Source organism: Sarcophilus harrisii, chromosome 1 (genome assembly GCF_902635505.1).
Source record: "Sarcophilus harrisii chromosome 1, mSarHar1.11, whole genome shotgun sequence".
NCBI lineage: Eukaryota > Metazoa > Chordata > Mammalia > Dasyuromorphia > Dasyuridae > Sarcophilus > Sarcophilus harrisii.
The window spans coordinates 662,859,958-662,878,571 of record NC_045426.1 but is presented as its reverse complement, the minus strand read 5'-3'; positions in this window follow the sequence as shown (position 1 = coordinate 662,878,571).

Genomic DNA, 18,614 nt, shown 5'->3' with positions numbered 1-18,614 from the left:
AGAAAACTATGGAGACTGAATGAAGATCAAAATAATAGTATTTTCACCTTTTTTTTTTTTGCTTGTTTGCTTTTTCTTTCTCATGTTTTTTTCCTTTTGTCTGATTTTTCTTATACAATGTTATAAATATGTATAAATATGTAAATATACATATATATTTAGCCTATATCAGGTTGCTTGCTATTTGGGGGAAGGGGGAGGTAAGGAAAGGAGGGAGAAAAATTTGGAACACAATATCTTACAAAAATGAATATTAGAACTATATGTTTTGAAAAAATAAAATACTATCAAGAAAAACATTTTTTAAAAGTAGCAATAGGATTTCAAAATTCAAAAATGAGGAAGGAGGAGCTTTTTATTATAGAGAATAGTACAAAAAGCTGTGGCGTGGAAGGGAGGCACAAGTGGTCCACTTTGACTATAATGTAGTGTATGAGAAGCATAAAGTAGGAAAAATAATTGATGCTGGATGGAGGAGGTCCTTGGGTGCCAGGCAAAGGCATTTGGACTTTAATCAGTAGATAATAAGGAGACTACAGATTTCTGACTGGAAGGGCTCAGATCTGTACTAACAATGATTGGCGTCTCAGTGCCAACAGGATAGTTGGGAGATGGAGACAGTGGAGGCAACATGTTTTAGGAAGCTATGGCTTCGGTCCAGGCAGATGGTAATGAAGGCCTGAGCTAGAGCTAGCCAGGAGATGCAATGTCAGCTGGAGAGCAGGGACTGTTTTTTGTTTTTGTGTAGTGTCTGGCACAGAGTAGGAGCTCAATAAGTGTTGCTGATTGATTGATTGCCACTGTTGTCGCTGCAGGACAGAACTGAGCCCTTCCCAGCCTTGTCTGGCCCCAGGGCCCACTCGAAGGGATCATCCACATGTGGCGCCATCTGTTCTGTGTATAAGGCCAGTACCTTTGAGTCTGGCTGCTGCTGCTTCCCGGAACCTGGTCTGCCTTTGGCCCTCAATTTAACAAGTGTGCTGCCGCTGGGAAACCAGAGCCACTGTTAGATTACGGATGCCAGACTCCAGAGGTCTTCTGCTTCTCTCTTGGTTTTTTGCCCTTCTTTGAAGAGAGATGGACAGATAGACAAAAAGGAAGATTGGGGGAGCAGAGCAGAAACAGAGACAGAGAGAAGAGAGAGACAGAGACAGAGAGAGAAAAAAGAAAAGACAGAAATAGAAACAGAGAGAAGGCAGAGACAGAGAAGAAAGGAAAGAAAGAAAAAATGAGAGAGAAGGAAAAAAAGAAAGAGTGAATGCAAATGGGAAGAAGTAAGGCTCATTGTGATAGGGGGAAAATGGAGACACAAACTCCCTAAAGAGACTGAGGCCAAAGGTGAAACTGCCAATGTCCAAAAAGAACAGAGAGAAAGTGATAGATAATAAAAGAACTGAGATAACAGAGAAAAAGAATCACAAGGAGTTAAGATCACAAAGGAGAACTAGAAGGGGGTAAAAGGAGATAAAGGAAGATATGAGGGGATGATGGCAGTGGACAGAGGACTGGAGGAGGAGAGGGAGTGAGAGAAAAAGTGAGGTGGAGAGAGAGTCAGAGACAAAGAGAAAGAAACTGAAGAAAGGAAAAAACAAGAAAACTATAGTGAAAGGGCTATGAGAATAGGAAAGGATAGAGACACACACATAGAATGGCATTGGAGGAATGGCATAGGAGGAATGGCAGAGATAAAGGGGGACAGACTGAGTGATCAGAGAAAGGACATGGGGTTGGGTAGAAGAGGATACTAGATTTTAATTGGATCTTCCCATTTCCCAGCAAGATCAGTTCCTTTCCACCTTCAAGTATTTTCTCCTTCTTTCAAGCTTTAATAAATGAATCTATGTATGAATACATACACATATGAATGGATAAATAAGGGAATGAATGAATAGGTAAATGAATGAATGAATGAATGCCAGAAGATCATTCTAGCTGCTAAGAGAATTTTTTTCAGGGAAACAAAGCCTTAAATGCCAGATTGACAGCTAAGGACTTTCTCCTAGACTGCAGGGGTCCTCAAACTTTTTAAATAGAGGGTCAGTTCACTGTCCCTCAGACTGTTGGAGGGCTAGACTATAGTAAAAACAAAAACGTTGTTTTGTGGGCCTTTAAATAAAGAAACTTCATAGCCCTGGGTGAGGGGGATAAACGTCCTCAGCTGCCGTATCTGGCCCGAGGGCCGTAGTTTGAAGACCCCTGTGAGGTATTGAGAAAGGGTCTGCTGGAGGCATCACCTGGCCCTCATCCTGACCCAATTTCACAATAAAGAACCAGTACTCCTGCAGGTGAATAGATGGGAACATATACCAAAATAACACTGTTGCATTATGTATAATCAACACTGAGGGATTCCCTTTTCTAACTTCCCACTTTTACTTCAGACCTTCTGAGTTGGAGAAGAGGGTCCAGAGCTCAGAAAATTCATTGATTCCTGCCCACTTAGAGCAATCCAAAAGCCAGCTCCGACTCTAGGTCAGTCAGCATTTTTCGGGACCTGAGCTGCTGTTGACTCCAAAAACCACCAGATGGCAGGCTAAGCATACAGCTTCCAGCATAGGTGTGTGGCCAGGTAGGGACACATTGCTAGGAGAGAGAGAGAGTTAATTAGTAAACATGTATTAAGCATCTATTATGTGCCAGACCCTGTACTAAGCACTAGGGCTGCCTACAAAGAAAAACAAAAGACCCTGTTCTTGAGAACCTCAAAAATATAATGGGTTAAAAGATTCCCTCAAACTGGGGATGTCAGGGAAGGGAAGAGATTACATAAGAAAGAACACTGGATTCAGAGTAATAACTTAGCCATCCTAGACCTCACTTTCCTCTTCTGTAAAATGAAGGGGATGGATTCGATGGCCACTTCTGTCTCTTCAGAATCTGGATATATGATTCTAGAATCAAGATTCAAGGCTTTCAGTTCCAATGATCTTGTGACGGAGAGAGCCATCTGTACCCAGAGAAAGAATTGTGGGGTTTAAGTGTGGATCACAACATAGTATTTTCACTTTTTTGTTGTTGTTTGCTTGCATTTTGTTTTCTTTCTCATTTTTTTCTTTTTAGTCTGATTTTTCTTGCGCAACATGATAATTGTAGAAATATGCTTAGAAGAATTGCACATGTTTAACATATATTGGATTTCTTATTATCTAAGGGGGGACAGGGAAAGGGAGGGAAAAATTTTGGAACACAAAATTTTGCAAGGGTGAATGTTGAAAATTATCTATGCGTGTGTTTTGAAAATTAAAAGCTTTAGTTTAAAAAAAGATTCAAGACTTTGTTACTTATTAGCTGTGTGACAGGGCAAGTCACTTAATATTTCTGCTTCACCTCATCACTATAATCTTTTTTTTTTTATTAAAGCTTTTTATTTTCAAAACATATGTGTGGACAATTCAACATTAGCTCTTGCAAAACCTTGTGTTCTAGTTCCCCACCTTGTGCCAACCTCTTCCCCTAGATGGCAAGTAGTTCAATATAAGTTAAACATGGTAAAAATATATGTTAAATCTAATATATACACAGTGTAATTTTTACAGGTCTTTATTTCAAATTCCATTTGTATTTCTGGTTCTATTGGAGAACTGTTGGCTTTTATACTATCCTCTCAGGGTTCTAGAGGTACCTCTGAGACATTATGGAGCTTTTCTGTAATATTATGAGCTTAAACCCCCATTCTATGATTTCTCTAAAATCAATCACCACTAATTAGAGCACTAGTATCATTTAACCAATTAACATTATTTAGCTTTTTTTTTTTTTTTTTTTTTTTTTTTTTTTTTTTTTGCTGAGCTAATTGGGGTAAAGTGACCCTTGCCCAGGGTCACACAATTTACTTAGCTTTTTAAAAGAGATTTACTAATAAGATATAGCAAGAACAGAAGTACAAACACTTCTCCCCAATAGCCCAGAGCAAATTCTCCCTTATACTATCTCAACCCCTGGGGAAAATGGGCTCAACCTTAAAGTATTTGCTAGAAAGCATTCATACCACGAAGTTCACTTCTGAATTTAGTATAGCGAATGAACAGAATCATTCCCTTGAACATAGGACCCAGCATCTCTGCTTTGGGGTCAACCCACTGCTGGGCTAGTCCCAGTTGATCCTCAGTGTTGTGCTGATGGACTAGCCCTTGGTTATCTGCAAACTCTAGCATGAATTCTAATTTCTGGACATCGGTATCTCTCCCAACCTTTAGAAGCTCATGACATTGAAGGGATGGATGTCTCTAATATTCCTTCACCTAAGTCAAGAAAGAATGGACAAAATAGGGATAGAAACATATACTTATGATTTTATGCCAACTTCATAAGGAATAGCACACCACTAGTACCAGCTTTCTCTTCCCACCCCTCTTACCTCCCATAGCAATTCTTACCTCCTAGGGAGATGTAGTTAATTTAGAAAGAAGTAAGTTGCCCCTGTGATAACCATCTTTTGTGAGCACTTCTAGCTAAGCATCCTATTCAAAAGGCACATAGTAAGTAGTCTAAAAATAGAATCTCTGGACATGTTCAGAAGTTGGGGAGCAGGATCATTCTATTACCCAAGCCCAGAAGCAGAATTATCCTGTTTCTGCATGGGGATGACCCAGGCCAAAATAATAATAATGAATAGTTAGTATTTATATGGTGCCTTAAGATTTGCATGTGCTTTACAAATATTGTCACTTGATCTTCACAAGAATCCTGGGAGGTAGGAGCTATTATTTATTCTCATTTTAGAGATGAAGAAACTGAGGCATATAGAGGTTACCATGGCTACATGGTTAGGAAGGATCTGAGACTGGAAGTCCAGTACTCCATCCATCACACCTGGCTAGCCACCAGGAAACTTCATCTGTTCAAAGAATTGGATGGGATTCCCATTGTTTGAAAATTTACCATCCCCTGTGGGAAAACTGGGACACTGATATAGTGTTGGTGGAACTGTGAATGGATCCAGCCATTCTGGAGAGCGATGTGGAACTACACTCAAAAAGTTATCAAACTGTGCATACGCTTTGATCCAGTTACTACTGAGCTTGTATCCCAAAGAGATCTTAAAGGATGGAAGGGACCTGTATGTGCAAGAATGTTTGTGGCAGCCCTTTTTGTAGTGGCCAGAAATTGTAAACTGAGTGGATGCTTATCAATTGCAGGATGGCTGAATAGGTTATGGTATGTGAATTTTATTGAATATTATTGTTCTGTAAGAAATGACCAGCAGGATGATTTCAGAAAGGCCTGAAGAGATTTACATGAACCAATGCCGAGTGAAATGAGCAAAGCCAGGGGATCATTGTACATGGCAACAACAAGACTATATGATGATCAATTCTGACAGATGTGGTTCTCTTCCACATTGAGATGATTCAAACCAGTTCCACTTGTGCAGTGATGAAGAGAGCCATCTACATGAGAACAGAGTGTGGACCACAACATAGCATTCTCACACTCTCTCTTGTTATTTGCTTGCATTTTTTTCTCAGTTTTTCTTTTTCTTCCTTTTTGATATGATTTTTCTTGTGCAACAAGATAACTGTATAACTATGTATACATACATTGGATCTAACATGTATTTCAACATATTTAACATGTATTGTACTACCTGCCAGCTAGGGGAGGGGAGAGGGGAAGGAGGGGAAAATTTGGAAGAAAAGGTTATGCAAGGTTCAATATTGGAAAAATTACCCAAGCATATGCTTTGTTAATAAAAATCTTTAATAAAAAAAAGAAAATTTATCATCCCCAGCAAATCAACCGGAGTACATCTTGAACATGTTGTCCACGTTGCATCTCAATCCACAACAATTCCCAAGGGTTCCAGGAAGGTGTATAAGTCCCATCCTTCCATCTCTTTCCCTAATATCACACAAGAAAGAATCTCAAAATAGTCCATGTAACACAGATATCAGCCAGTCCCACGTAAAAAGGTGAAAATCTCCACTTCTCTACTGCCATGCTGAATCAGTAAGGAACAAGAAAGTTTACTAGTTACCATTTGCCTAGCACTGGATAATGTCCCTGACCTGGGGCTCAAAAAAGCAACAACAAAAAAAGATTTTTAAAAATTCTTATCTCATCATAAAATGATTCTTATAGATCTCTCTGGTCTATGTGGAGCTCTCCCAGAAGGGATTTAGAAACTGGGGTCTGCAAGAGAGAATCCCAGGCCACTGTGCCTCTATCTTAAGTAACTATCATTGATTGAAGAGGAGGGAAGAGACACTTTATCCTTTCTTTCTTTCACTAAGACTCTTGTCCTACCTCTCTCCCATTGTGGACTCACACTCACATAGCAGATTTACTATCTAATTCCTTTGTGTACCTGAAACAACAGAGTACGTCTATCATTTTTTTTTTCTACAATTTCTGAAACACATAGAGAATGGAACTGAAGCTATGAACAAAATCTCTACATGAGTCTTTCCACATGGGTCTTTCCACATTAAAATTCCTCTGAGTCCCTGCAACAGCATGTGTCAACCAGTTTTTTCTATGGAATCTTGCCACTGCCTAAACAATTCAAGTGAAATCCCAGCCTCAACCAAGAATAGGACAAGGAGGCTCAGTTAGAGATTAAAGAAACAGGATCAGTTAAGCCTTGGACAAGTATGAGGCTTCTAAGAAGAGATTAAGCACTTGGGGTTGATATTCTGTAGCCCTGCAGCTTTAAAAATCTGACAAAGATCCTAGGTCAGTTTATAAGCAGATGAAAAATAAAATACTAGACACTAATATTTTGGAGAGGGAGCAGAATGCTTATTAAGCATCTACTCTGTGCCAGGCAAGAGAGCTAGATTTGAGAGGCAGCTAATTGGTACAGTGAATAGCCTGCTGGATCTGGAGTCAGAAAAGCTCACTTTCCTGAGTTCAAATCTGACCCAGATTCTTACTATTTGTGTGACCCTAAGCAAGTCACTTAACCCTGTCTGTCTCAGTTTTCTCATCTGTAAAGTGATCTAGAAAGGAAATGGCAAACTATTCTCTTATCTCTGTTTAAAAGAAAGAAAAGATTAAATTAGAGAATCTCTATTGCTATCTTGATTCCTTTTAGGTCTTGCTTTTGCAATGATCTTCATTTCTACCCTCATCTCTTTCCAGTTCAGTTCAATTCAATATCCATCTCACCTACAACTTTCCAACTCTTGGATCTAGCCAAATTGTCCTATTTATTATTCTATTTGTAGTACACCATGTGTATCTGATTTTAGCTCTAACACTAACTAGAGTTCTAATTCTTACAGACTACCTCCTATGTTGGAATATCCTGTCCCTTCATCTCTGCCTCTTTCAACCCCTATCTTTCTTCACTAAAGTGCCTCCTTCTTCAAGAGATCCTTCTCTTTTTTTAATTTTATTTTATTTTATTTAATAGCCTTTTATTTACAGGATATATACATGGGTAACTTTACAGCATTAACAATTGCCAAACCTCTTGTTCCAATTTTTCACCTCTTACCCCCCACCCCTCCCCTAGATGGCAGGATGATAGATTTACATATATTAAAATATAAATTAGATACACAATAAGTATACATGACCAAAACGTTATTTTGCTGTACAAAAAGAATCAGACTCTGAAATATTGTACAATTAGCTTGTGAAGGAAATCAAAAATGCAGGTGTGCATAAATATAGGGATTGGGAATTCAATGTAATGGTTTTTAGTCATCTCCCAGAGTTCTTTTTCTGGGCATAGCTAGTCAAGAGATCCTTCTCAATCGACCCAATTGTAACTCCATGTCCCCAAATCACTATACATTCATTTTGAATGCATTCTGTATTTATTTGTCTGTGAGTTTGTTTAAATAGCTTGAGTGGTCACATACCAATATTTTGTTTCTATTTCCATTTTGTCCTCTGGTTCTAAAAGAACTAGGCAGTTTCCTTTTTTTATTATAGCTTTTTATTTACAAGATATATGCATGACTAATTTTTCAGCATTGACAACTGCAAAACCTTTTGTTCCAATTTTTCCCCTCCTTCCCCTCACCCCCTCCCCCAGATGGCAGGTTGACCAATACATGTTAAATATGTTAAAGTATAAGTTAAATACAATACATGTATACATGTCCATACAGTTATTTTGCTGCACAAGAAGAATTGGACTTTGAAATAGTGTACAATTAATCTGCGAAGGAAATAAAAAATTAAGCAGTTTCTTTCTAAGATTTCTTGAAATATAATGTCTAAGTTCTTACCTTGGCCATAGTGTTCAGGTAGTTACATGATTCTTAAACTATCTCAATATGTTTTCCAGGTAAGTTGGTTTTGCTATAAGATACCTTACATTTAACAGACAATTTTCAGATGATGAAATTGAAACTATTTCTATTCATATGAAAGAGTGTTCCAAATTACTGTTGATCAGAGAAATGCAAATTAAGACAACTCTAAGATACCACTACACACCTGTCAGGTTGGCTAAGATGACAGGAAAAAAATAATGATGATTTTTGGAGGATCGGAAAACGGGACATTGATGCATTTTGGTGGAGTTGTGAGCGAATCCAACCATTTTGGAAGTAGTTTGGAACTATGCTCAAAAGTTTCAAACTGTCATACCCTTTGATCCAAAAACAGTTTAACAACTGGGATTATATCCCAAAGGTTATAAAAGAAGGAAAGGGACCTTATTCCGTGTTTTGGCCCTTTTGGTCCAAAAACTAAACTAATGGATGTCCATCAGTTGGAAATGCTGAAAAATTGTGGTATATAATATTTGGAATATTACTGTTCTATGAAGAAACAGGATGATTTCAGAAGGCCTGGAGAGACTTACGAACTGATGCTGGTAAATGGCAGGACCAGGAATCATTATATCTTAACAAAATACTATATGATGACCAGTTCTGATGGACCCAGGCCATCCTCAGCAACAAAGATCAACCAAATCATTTCTAATGGGCGTAATGAACTAACCTCCCCGAAAAGAATTGGGAATGACTAAAAACCATTACATTGATTAATCCCTATATTTATCACACCTGCATTTTGATTTCCTTCCAAACTAATTGTAAATATTTCAAGTCTAATTCTTTTGTACAGCAAAATAACATTTTAGTCTTAACATTTTATCTAATTTTAATATATTTAACATCTATATATCCTGCCATCTAGGGGGGTGGGAAAATAAGAAGTGAAAAATTGGAACAAGATTTGAATTTTAATCTGTAAAAATTCCATCAATATCCTGTAAATAAAAGGCTATTAAATTAAAAAAAAAAAGATACCTTACATTTTCATCTATTTTTCTAGTCTTTTGACTTTGTTTTAATATTTCTTGTTGCCTCACAGAATATTGGTTTCTATTTATTCCATTCTAATTTTCAGGGAGTTTGTTAGTTGGCCAAGGTTTTGCACCTTCTGTGCCAAACTGTTCATTTTTATTTTACTTCTTTCTTTCATGGCTCTCATTTTTTTTTTTTCCATTTTTTCCCTTCTAGCTTTCTCATTTTATTGAGAAAAAATGTTTCATCATCATGCTTCATTATCTCTTCCAGGAATTCTAGTTGAATATGTGTCCAGGCTATGTTTTTTTTTTTCTCCTGAGGCTTTGCTTATAGGTGTTTTAGAGTCATTTTCTTCTTCTGTGTTTGTGTCTTGAGTGTCCCATCACCACAATGGCTTTTTATTGTGGGACTTTTTTGTTTGCTCATTCTTCTAGTCTACTTCCTAACTCCAAATCTGATATTAGATTGAGTAGTGCAGCACTTCTGGAGAAAAGTTCTGGGATTGTCCTGATGCTATTTTCTTGGGGTATTATTGTATTATTCCAGGATCTCAAAAACAGCTCAAATTCGGAGTTTTCAGTACTCTCCAAATGATATGATCCAGAGAAAAGACTGAATGCTGCCCTTGTGGTCTAAATTCTGCAAGTTCCTGGCCTGAGCAATTATAAAATGCTACTGGACTCAGCCACTAACAGTCAGCTGGGAAGTTCTGTTATTTCAGAGCAAGAAAATTACACTCTCCACTTTGGTCTGAGATTTCTGTTTATTCCTCTACTGGCTAGGAACTGAGACCCTGTTTTGCTCTGGGTAAGGGTGCCTAATGGTCTGAACCACACCATTACTGCTTGTTTCTGAGCTTTCTTTTTTTTCTAGGTACATGGCTTAGGCTCTGAGGCTGCTCCTTATCCCAGAATGCTCCTTCTGATGCAGGGGCTTCTTTAATCCACCTTAGACCTGTGACCCTGAGCTGCTAGTTCCCATACTCTGAAATGAGTGCTCCATTGTAGGTCTGGGAGCCCTCGTGGTGCTAATGGTGCTGAAAACTATGAATCTGCTACACATCTGAGACCTATTCTTGCCCTGATATCTAGTCTCTCCCTATGTTGGAGTGTTCTGAATGGCTTGCGCCTGGCCAGACCTAATCACCAGTGTTCACACAGACCCCTTATCTGTTCCAATGCTAATTTGGGCTGGGGGACGGGGAGAATGACATACTGTGATTTTTTTCCCCTTAGATTTCCCAATTAGGATTCATCCTAGTATGTTATCTAGATCTGTTTGGAGGACTTTGATAGGAAAGGGTGGGAGGGTGATGAAGAAGGAAGCTCATTATACTTCTTTCTTCTACTCTATTTTGACTTTGCATCTTCTAGTGACTTATTGTTAATAGGAAACACTATTTGGGGTTTAAGAGTTACAGTGGTAGAAGCTGACACCTAGCTAGAGTAATCATTACCCAATTATTGCTAAGTTGAGGGAGTAGCCTAGAGAGGTCATTTTATGGCAAAATATATAATGTCTGACTCAGGGAGAGTCCATAGAGCACAGAATATTCGAGCTAGAAAGCGCCCCTATAAAAAGAAATATAGGAAATGAAGGATATCAGAGTCAGGAGGCTATTTAGAATGTAGAATATATGTGATCTGGGGAAGAGTCATAGGGGTCCTTAAATAAGGGGCCAGTTCATTGTCTCTCTGTTGGAGGGCTGGACTATAGTAAAAACAAAAACTTTGTTTTGTGGGCCTTTAAATAAAGAAACTTCATAGCCCTGGGTGAAGGGGATAAAAGTCCTCAGCTGCTGCATCTGGCCCGTGGGCCATAGTTTGAGGACCCCTGTAGAACATAGAATATCAGTTCTAGGAGGGCCTTCACAAAACAGGACATGGAATATTGGAGCTAGAAGGGCCTTTGAGATTGTCTGGTCTTTTGTCCTTATTGACAAATAAGGAAAGTGTGATGAGAGGAGAATGAATTACTTGCCTGGGGTCCTATGATCAGTAAATGGCAGCACCAAGACTGGAACCCAAGACCCCTAATTCCCATTTCTTTACTGCTGTTCCCCCCTTGCCACTGTCCTGCTTCTGTTAAATATACATTTATTCAGTACAAGGCAGGCTGGAGGGAGTAAACTGTCACCTGGAATTTCACCAAAAACCTTGAACTTTTAGGAACTTTTATACCGGCCTTAGAAGAGATAGCTCTCCTGCCTCTTTCTTCCTGCTACAGGATTTTCAGCTCCTCTTTGGGAACAGTTGGCCTCCAATTGATCCTCCTGCCTACTGCTGGGAACCACCCCCTGCCAGGGAAGTCTCCAAGTACTTACCAGAACTGGGGAGAGTTCTCTCCAATATTCTAGAGTTGGTGCCAGGGGAAGAAAACCAAATCAGCAGCAAGTCCTGCGTGAATTGTTGGGCAGTCCCTGGAAAAGGCCCAATAATAATAATTACAATGTTAATAAAAATAATAGATCACTTATATGGAGGGGGTGTGTGTCCGTGTGTGGGACTCAGCAATTACGGGGAAGTAGACAATATAAGTATTATCATGCTCATTTTATAGATAGGCTGAGTCTCAGATATGTCATGTGCCACACAATGCCTAACAAGATTTCTTTTTATCACCAGTCAGATGGTACAATGGATAGTGGACCCCATTGGCTCTGTCACTTAACGCCTGTCTCCCTTAGTTTCCTCGAGTGTTAAATGGTAATGATAATAGTACCTATCTCCCAAGGTTGATGTGAGAATCAAATTTGTAAAATATTTAGCACACTGCCTGACACATAGTAAGCACTTAATAAAAGCTCATATACTTCCTTCTTTCTCATCTCCCAGTGTTGTTGTGAGGATCAAATGTGCGTTACAGATCTTAAATCAACAAGCACAATAACAGGGAAGACAATTTAAGTGAAATCACATTACTCTTACTCATTTTTTTAGGGTATTATTAATACTATGTACAAGTATTGCTCTACTGACATCCTCCTTTAATCTGCCATAGCATTAGAGTAAAATTACCCAAGGTCCCACCACTAGTAAATATGTGAGCTGAAATTTGAACCCAGGTCACTTGATTCCATTTCCTGAATCCATCCCATTATGTGATTCTGCCTCCTATCCCTGGACAATCATAGTTCCAGAGAACAGAATAGCTTGAAATGATGCTGGAAGTCATCTCACACTACTGCTCCATTTTGCACAAAGGGAAACTGAGGCCCAGGGAGGATTAGTGGGTGGCTCCCAATCACACAGCCCTTCAATGGAAGAACTAGAAGAAGATTTAAGAATCCAGATCTCAGATTAGGCAACTCAGGGGGGAACTTTTCCGTAGTTAGAGGTGGCTGGGGACATATCTCATTTTCTCCAGGATTTCAAGACCAAGGATAGTGAATCATCAGCGTGCTGGGGAGACAAGAACATTGGGCAATGACTCAGAAGATCTGCATTCTAATTTCATATTCCCCTAGTACTCATTGTATGCCTCAGGCAAATTAATTGCCCTTCTGAGTGGTGGTATCTTCCTCTGGAAAATGAGGATCACGTTCTAATTTCAGAGGCTCTAGTGTTCCTCGTTTAAGGTCTATGATATTTTATATTCTAAAGTCCCTTTCTACTCTATTTTCTTTTCTTTTTTTCTTTTAAGTATGCTTCAATGTATATTCAGATCTATATTCAAACAATATCAATTTGTTCTCTAGAGGCAGATAGTATGCTTCATCATTAGTCCTTTGGGATTGTCTTGGATCATTGTATGACCGGGAAGAGCTCAGTCATTCGCAGTTCATCATCGTACAGTATTGCTGTTACTGTTAACATTCTATTTTCTAAGATTCCAAATTCCACATTCTAAAATGCACTAGGCCACCGGCATGTCTGGAATGCATTTCTTCCTTTCCTCTAACTTACAAGGTCCCTCTCTCCTGCTAAGATGTAGCTCACACACCATCTTCTGCATGAAACTTTCCCAATTCTACCCTCGCTAGCTAAATTGCTTCGTATTATTGACTTTATGCTTATGTAGTATCTTATATGTAGTTGTCTAAACTGGTTGTCTATCCCATAAGAATGTCAAGTTCATTGTGAGGAATGATTTCATATTTTGTTCTTATATCCCCAGTCTCTGCAGTGTACAGCACATAGAATGCATCTAATATATATGTGTTGATTGATTAATTCTTTAGGCTTTAACATACTATGTTCTAGCTCTGATAATCTCTGTTCTAAAAATGCCTCTGGGAGTGACATTCTATATTTGAAGGCTCCTTCCCAGTGCATAATCTCTGAATGAATGAATAGCTTCTGAGTGTTCTTTGATTGATATCTTGGTAGAGATTAAGGGCTGATGGTTAAGAGAAAGTATGGGATGAAGGTGGCCAGTCAAGTCCCACCCTCATTCAGTAGTTTCAGAGGATCTATGGCCACTTTGAGATGGAGGGAAATTTCCCTGTCTCTTGGTCTCCTACTCTCTGTTGCCATTTCTATATCCTTTGCAATTCACTTTGCCCTGGGAGTTAAGAGATAACACAAAATTCCCTAGAGTTTCATTGTTTCCCTAATCAACACAGGGTTCAAAGACTCAAGATTGGGTCTGTTTACATTGGGGGAAGGTATGCCTCTCCTCCAATTCCATTGACCTAATCTTCTATTCCATTACTCCCTTGACTTTAACACGCTTTCTCCAGGAGACGTCCATGAAGATAATAAAATTGTACTATACTAATATCTAAAAGAAAAGCCCCAGACAACAGATTTTAAAAGCATACTCCCTTGTAGGGAGATGAACATATAGAGATACAATTATCCAATTCCACATCTTAGGGTTTAGGGAGATGTAAACTGGAAAAATCATGTAAAATGTTTTTATCTTCCCTTCATACCAGAGAAAAATTATTGAATTATTATGGTATTAAAAGATAAAATATGTTGATATTATCTAGTATTATATTTTATGCATTTCTGAATTTCTAAACTTTTTTTTTCTGGGCCATCTGCTGATCTTCTCATGTCCTTCTGCAAAACTCCCCAAAATCCTCGTTTAATTTTTTATGCTGGCCTGCCATATATTGAACCTAAGATAGGAAAGTTGTGATGTGGAAGGATAGCTGTAATGTATTTGAATACATTTGAATACGTATTGTATACAAACTCAACCTGATTTTCGTATAGGTCTTCTTTTACACAGAAAAAAAAGGAAATGCATACTCCATTTTTATTAGCTATACTAATGTAATATAGGAGTACATTGGAATGTGGAGGAAAAAACTCAAGTTAAGAAATGTCTCCTTTTAAAAGAGTGCTGGCCCTAGAGTCAGAAGGCTCTTCAAATCTGAATTCAAATTTGGCCTCAGATACTTAATTCTATCTAGCTGAACAAGTCACTTAATCCCAATTGCCTCACCATCATCCCCCCCCCCCCAAAAAAAAAAGAAAGAAAGAAAGAAAAGAAAATCAATATAAAAGATACAGGTGATATGTGGTACAAGATGCTTGATACATAATATAGCTAAAGGAAAGAAGCAAACATTTATTTAGCATCTGTTGTTTGTCTTTTGTTCTCAGATCAGGGAGGGTTGAGAATTGGATTTAAGTGAGGGAGGGCTATGTAAAGTCACCAGCCTCACTTTCCCCTCCACAGCCATCTGTGTCCAGTGACCAGAAAAAGATCAGGATGACTGGAGGTAGTCCAACATATACTAGGTGGCAAAGTAGATAGAACTCTGGCTCTGCAGTCAGAAGGATCTAAGTTCAAATCAACTAGCTGTATGACCCTAGGCAAGATCCTTAACCCTGTTGCCTTAGTTTCCTCATCTGTAAAATGAGTTAGGAAAGAAAATAGAGTTGTGATGGAAAGTACCATCCACATCCAGAGAGAGAACTATGAAGACTGAATGTGGATCAAAGTATAGTATTTTCATCTTTTTTGTTATTGTTATTTGTTTGCTTGGTTTTTTCCTTTCTTGTGATATTTTCCCTTTTGATTTGATTTGTCATGCACAGCCATGATGAATATGGAAATATGTTTAGAAGAATTACACATGTTTAACATATATTGAATTGATTTCTGTTTTGGGGAGGGAGGAAGTAGGGGAAAGAGGGTGAAAAATTTGGAACACAAGGTTTGCAAAGGTGAATGTTATAAACTATCTTTGCATGTATTTGGGAAAATAAAATACTATTTTAAAAAAAGAAAAGAAAGAAAGAAATATCTATTGAAACTGATCAAACTAAACAATAGACTGGATATGTGACAAAAAAACAATAAGGATCATTACCAACTGGGAGCAATTTGAATAAAGTAGAGCTGGTTGAGGAGGGAGGTAGAGGTGGTAAGGCAGAATTACCTTCCCCAAAAGAATCCCTCTCTTCTGCTCTGATATAAAATATGATCTAGAATATAGGAAATTTTGGAAAAATACCAGTTACCCATTTTACTTACTCAGAAAGCTACATCTCTTAAAAGTAAAATGAAATTGTTTAGATTCAAAGTTAATTAAATTTTTTTTTCCACTACCAAGGGTTTCTCTCTGGAAGATTCATATACCCAAGATGCTATGGGACCTGAGAAATTCACTGAAATAGGCCAGTTCCATCAGGGTGGAAACATGTTTGAAATGAAAAGCTTGAGGAGAGCCCTGAGGAATCCAAAAATGAGCTGGGAGAGCAATGGCAGAGAGTGGGGGAAATGATGGGGACCCCATCTCAACCTAGTGGAAATATAAGAGTGGCCCAAGAGAAGTCTGTGGTTTGGATTTTATCCTAGAGGCAATGAGGAGTCATGGAGGTTTTTTAATGTGGGAGAGACATTACCAGACCTACCCTTGAGGAATTTTACAGCAAAGATGGGAATCCCGCCTTCCCTATGCAGGGGCCCTCTGAATGGGAGTTGGCCTGGTGACCTTCCTTTGGGGGAGGTGTCCCCAGCTTTTCCCATTTCCCAGCAGCTGCCCCACCCCAACTCTTCCCAGCCCCGCAGTGTTTGCGAAAGACAAAGCCAACAGCCAAGAAACCCCCTACTTCCCCTGGGAGGAGCTGTGGCCTGCTTTGGTGACTGTGGGGACTGTCACATGCAGAGCAGGAGAAAGCCGTTCTTTTGTGGGAAGGCAGATTTGACTACCAACCTGCCCCCACCCCCTTTCCCTCCCTTTTCAACCAACCCCTACCCTATTCGGGGTTACCCTTGGTAGGGAATGACCCAAATAAATGGTCTTCTTCTCACATATCCAAACCAATGCCTGCCTGGTGGCTGCCAATTCTAGCTCCAAAGACTTTTTCCCATAGATCCCTTCTCTGCACCCACCCAGTTACCACTCTAGTTCAGACCCTCAAATCCTATCACTGGGATCTTTCAATAACCTTTTATTTGGTCTCCCTTCTTCAAGTCACTCTCATCTCCAATCCCAGGTGTCAAAGTAAAATGTCTAAAGTGGTGTGGCAATGTCTTTCCCATGCTCAACAAGCTCTAGGGGGTCCCCATTGCCTCTAGGATAAAATCCAAAATCCCCTTGGTGGGGGTAGTCGGCTGATCTCCCTGTTTTACCTAGGCTGCGAGTGCTGAGTCCACTCATAGGACTGACCTCACTCCTGCTTGAGATGTCTGCTTAACTCACTCTGTTTCCAACCTGGATTATTTTGCCCTTTTCTAGGCAGCCTGGTGGCCCTCCATCTCCAGGATGGAGGTGAACTCCAGGAGTTCACCATATTACAGGAGACTTGCCGTGGACACCCAATCAGCTCTGGCTGTTGACTTCCCAGAACTCTCTAACACAAGGAATCCACTAGCCTCAGTCTCCTCTGGTATCAGGGATGCCAGGAGTGCACCACCACAGCCAGCCTGTGTTGGGCATCTAAATCCCTCCATAGCCAGGCTCTAACCAACCTGTCCAGTTTCAAAACACATTTCTCCTTTTCATGTATTTTACCTACCATAGACATAGTGTGGTATAATGGATAGAAAAGAGCTGACTTAGGCATCAGGAAGACCCATATTTCCCTCATCCCTCATCCCTCTGGCTGTGTGAGTCAGATAGAAACTAGGACCCCTAATCTGGACATAAGGTGTCCCTTAGGGCTTCATGAAATTGATTTAGTTTTAATGAATTCCCATTAACCCATTAAATAAGAATGGATTTCTTTCCATTAATTACATTTATAAGTTTCTTACTATTCCTATGGACAGAGCTCCACGGTGTGACAAGATCGTATGCATAGTGAAGGTTTGTTCCCCAAAGATAGCAAAGGGGTATCATTTGTGGCTTGAAGGGAGACAGATTTGACATTGCTAGTCTCTTCTCTCTCCATCCTCCTCCAAAGGATATTTTAATTCCCTCTAGAAATGGAAACAGGAGGAGGAGGCAAAGATGGTCTCTGTTCTTCTCAGAGATGGCAACAAACTAGAAATATATCTCTCTTTGCTCTCTTAATTATTATTAGTCCAGGAGATAGGATTTTCAAGTTCAATCTAACTTTTGATCTCTGTTTCATTTTAGGCAAAGCAGGACCTCAAGTTTTAGTTATAACCAAGCCTTGACCCTTCCCCAGCAAATAGCAGTTCCACAATGAACTCACATAGCCCTCAGCCATGAAAACCCATTTATCCAAATCAGCCACAAAACAGAAATCAAAGATATACATAGGAGAATGCATGCCAGACAATAAAAAGTGAAGGAGCTCTCCCGTTGAGAGTGAGGAACTCATCTCAGCTGAAAGAAAGTCCCAGTTCTCATCCCAGAGGAATTTTTCCAAAGTCTCTAATGTAGCAAGCTGGGGACAGAGGCATGATGGAGGCTGTCAACTCTTTTTGTCTTCCTAGAATCTTCCTTCAGTAACCTGAAGTGTGGTTGGTCTCTTCACCAAACTGGAAGCACCCAGAGTTGGAAGAGTTTCTGAAGACTGACCTCCCCTTTCCCTTCAGTAAAAGGGCATTCATCTCCCTCAACCAATGAGAAGGGAATCCCATATAAAGAGACTTTGAGACTGGGGTCACACAATGTTATCGAAGTCTTATTGTATTTTACTTATTTTGCTAACTATTTCCCAATTACATTTCCCTCTGGTTCAGGCTGCACTCTGAAGAGTTATGGGCCAGCTGGGATCAGCTGGCTGTGTGTTTGACATTTTAGGCCACTCTCTGAGATCATAAAGTTCAGAGAATGGACTGACCAGTCTTGGTAGAGGAAATTCCTTCATCTGGTCCAGCCCCTATTTCAATCTACATTCCAGTAAAGTAGACTTATTTGCTATTCCTGGCACACACCATTTCATCTCCAATTCTTCCTTTGTACCTGCTCTTCCCCATGCTGGTAATATATAATCCTCCTCACTTCTCTCTTAGGATCCCTAACTCTCTTCAAAGCTCTGTTTAAGAGTCATCACCTACCCAGAATCCTTTCCTAATTCCTTT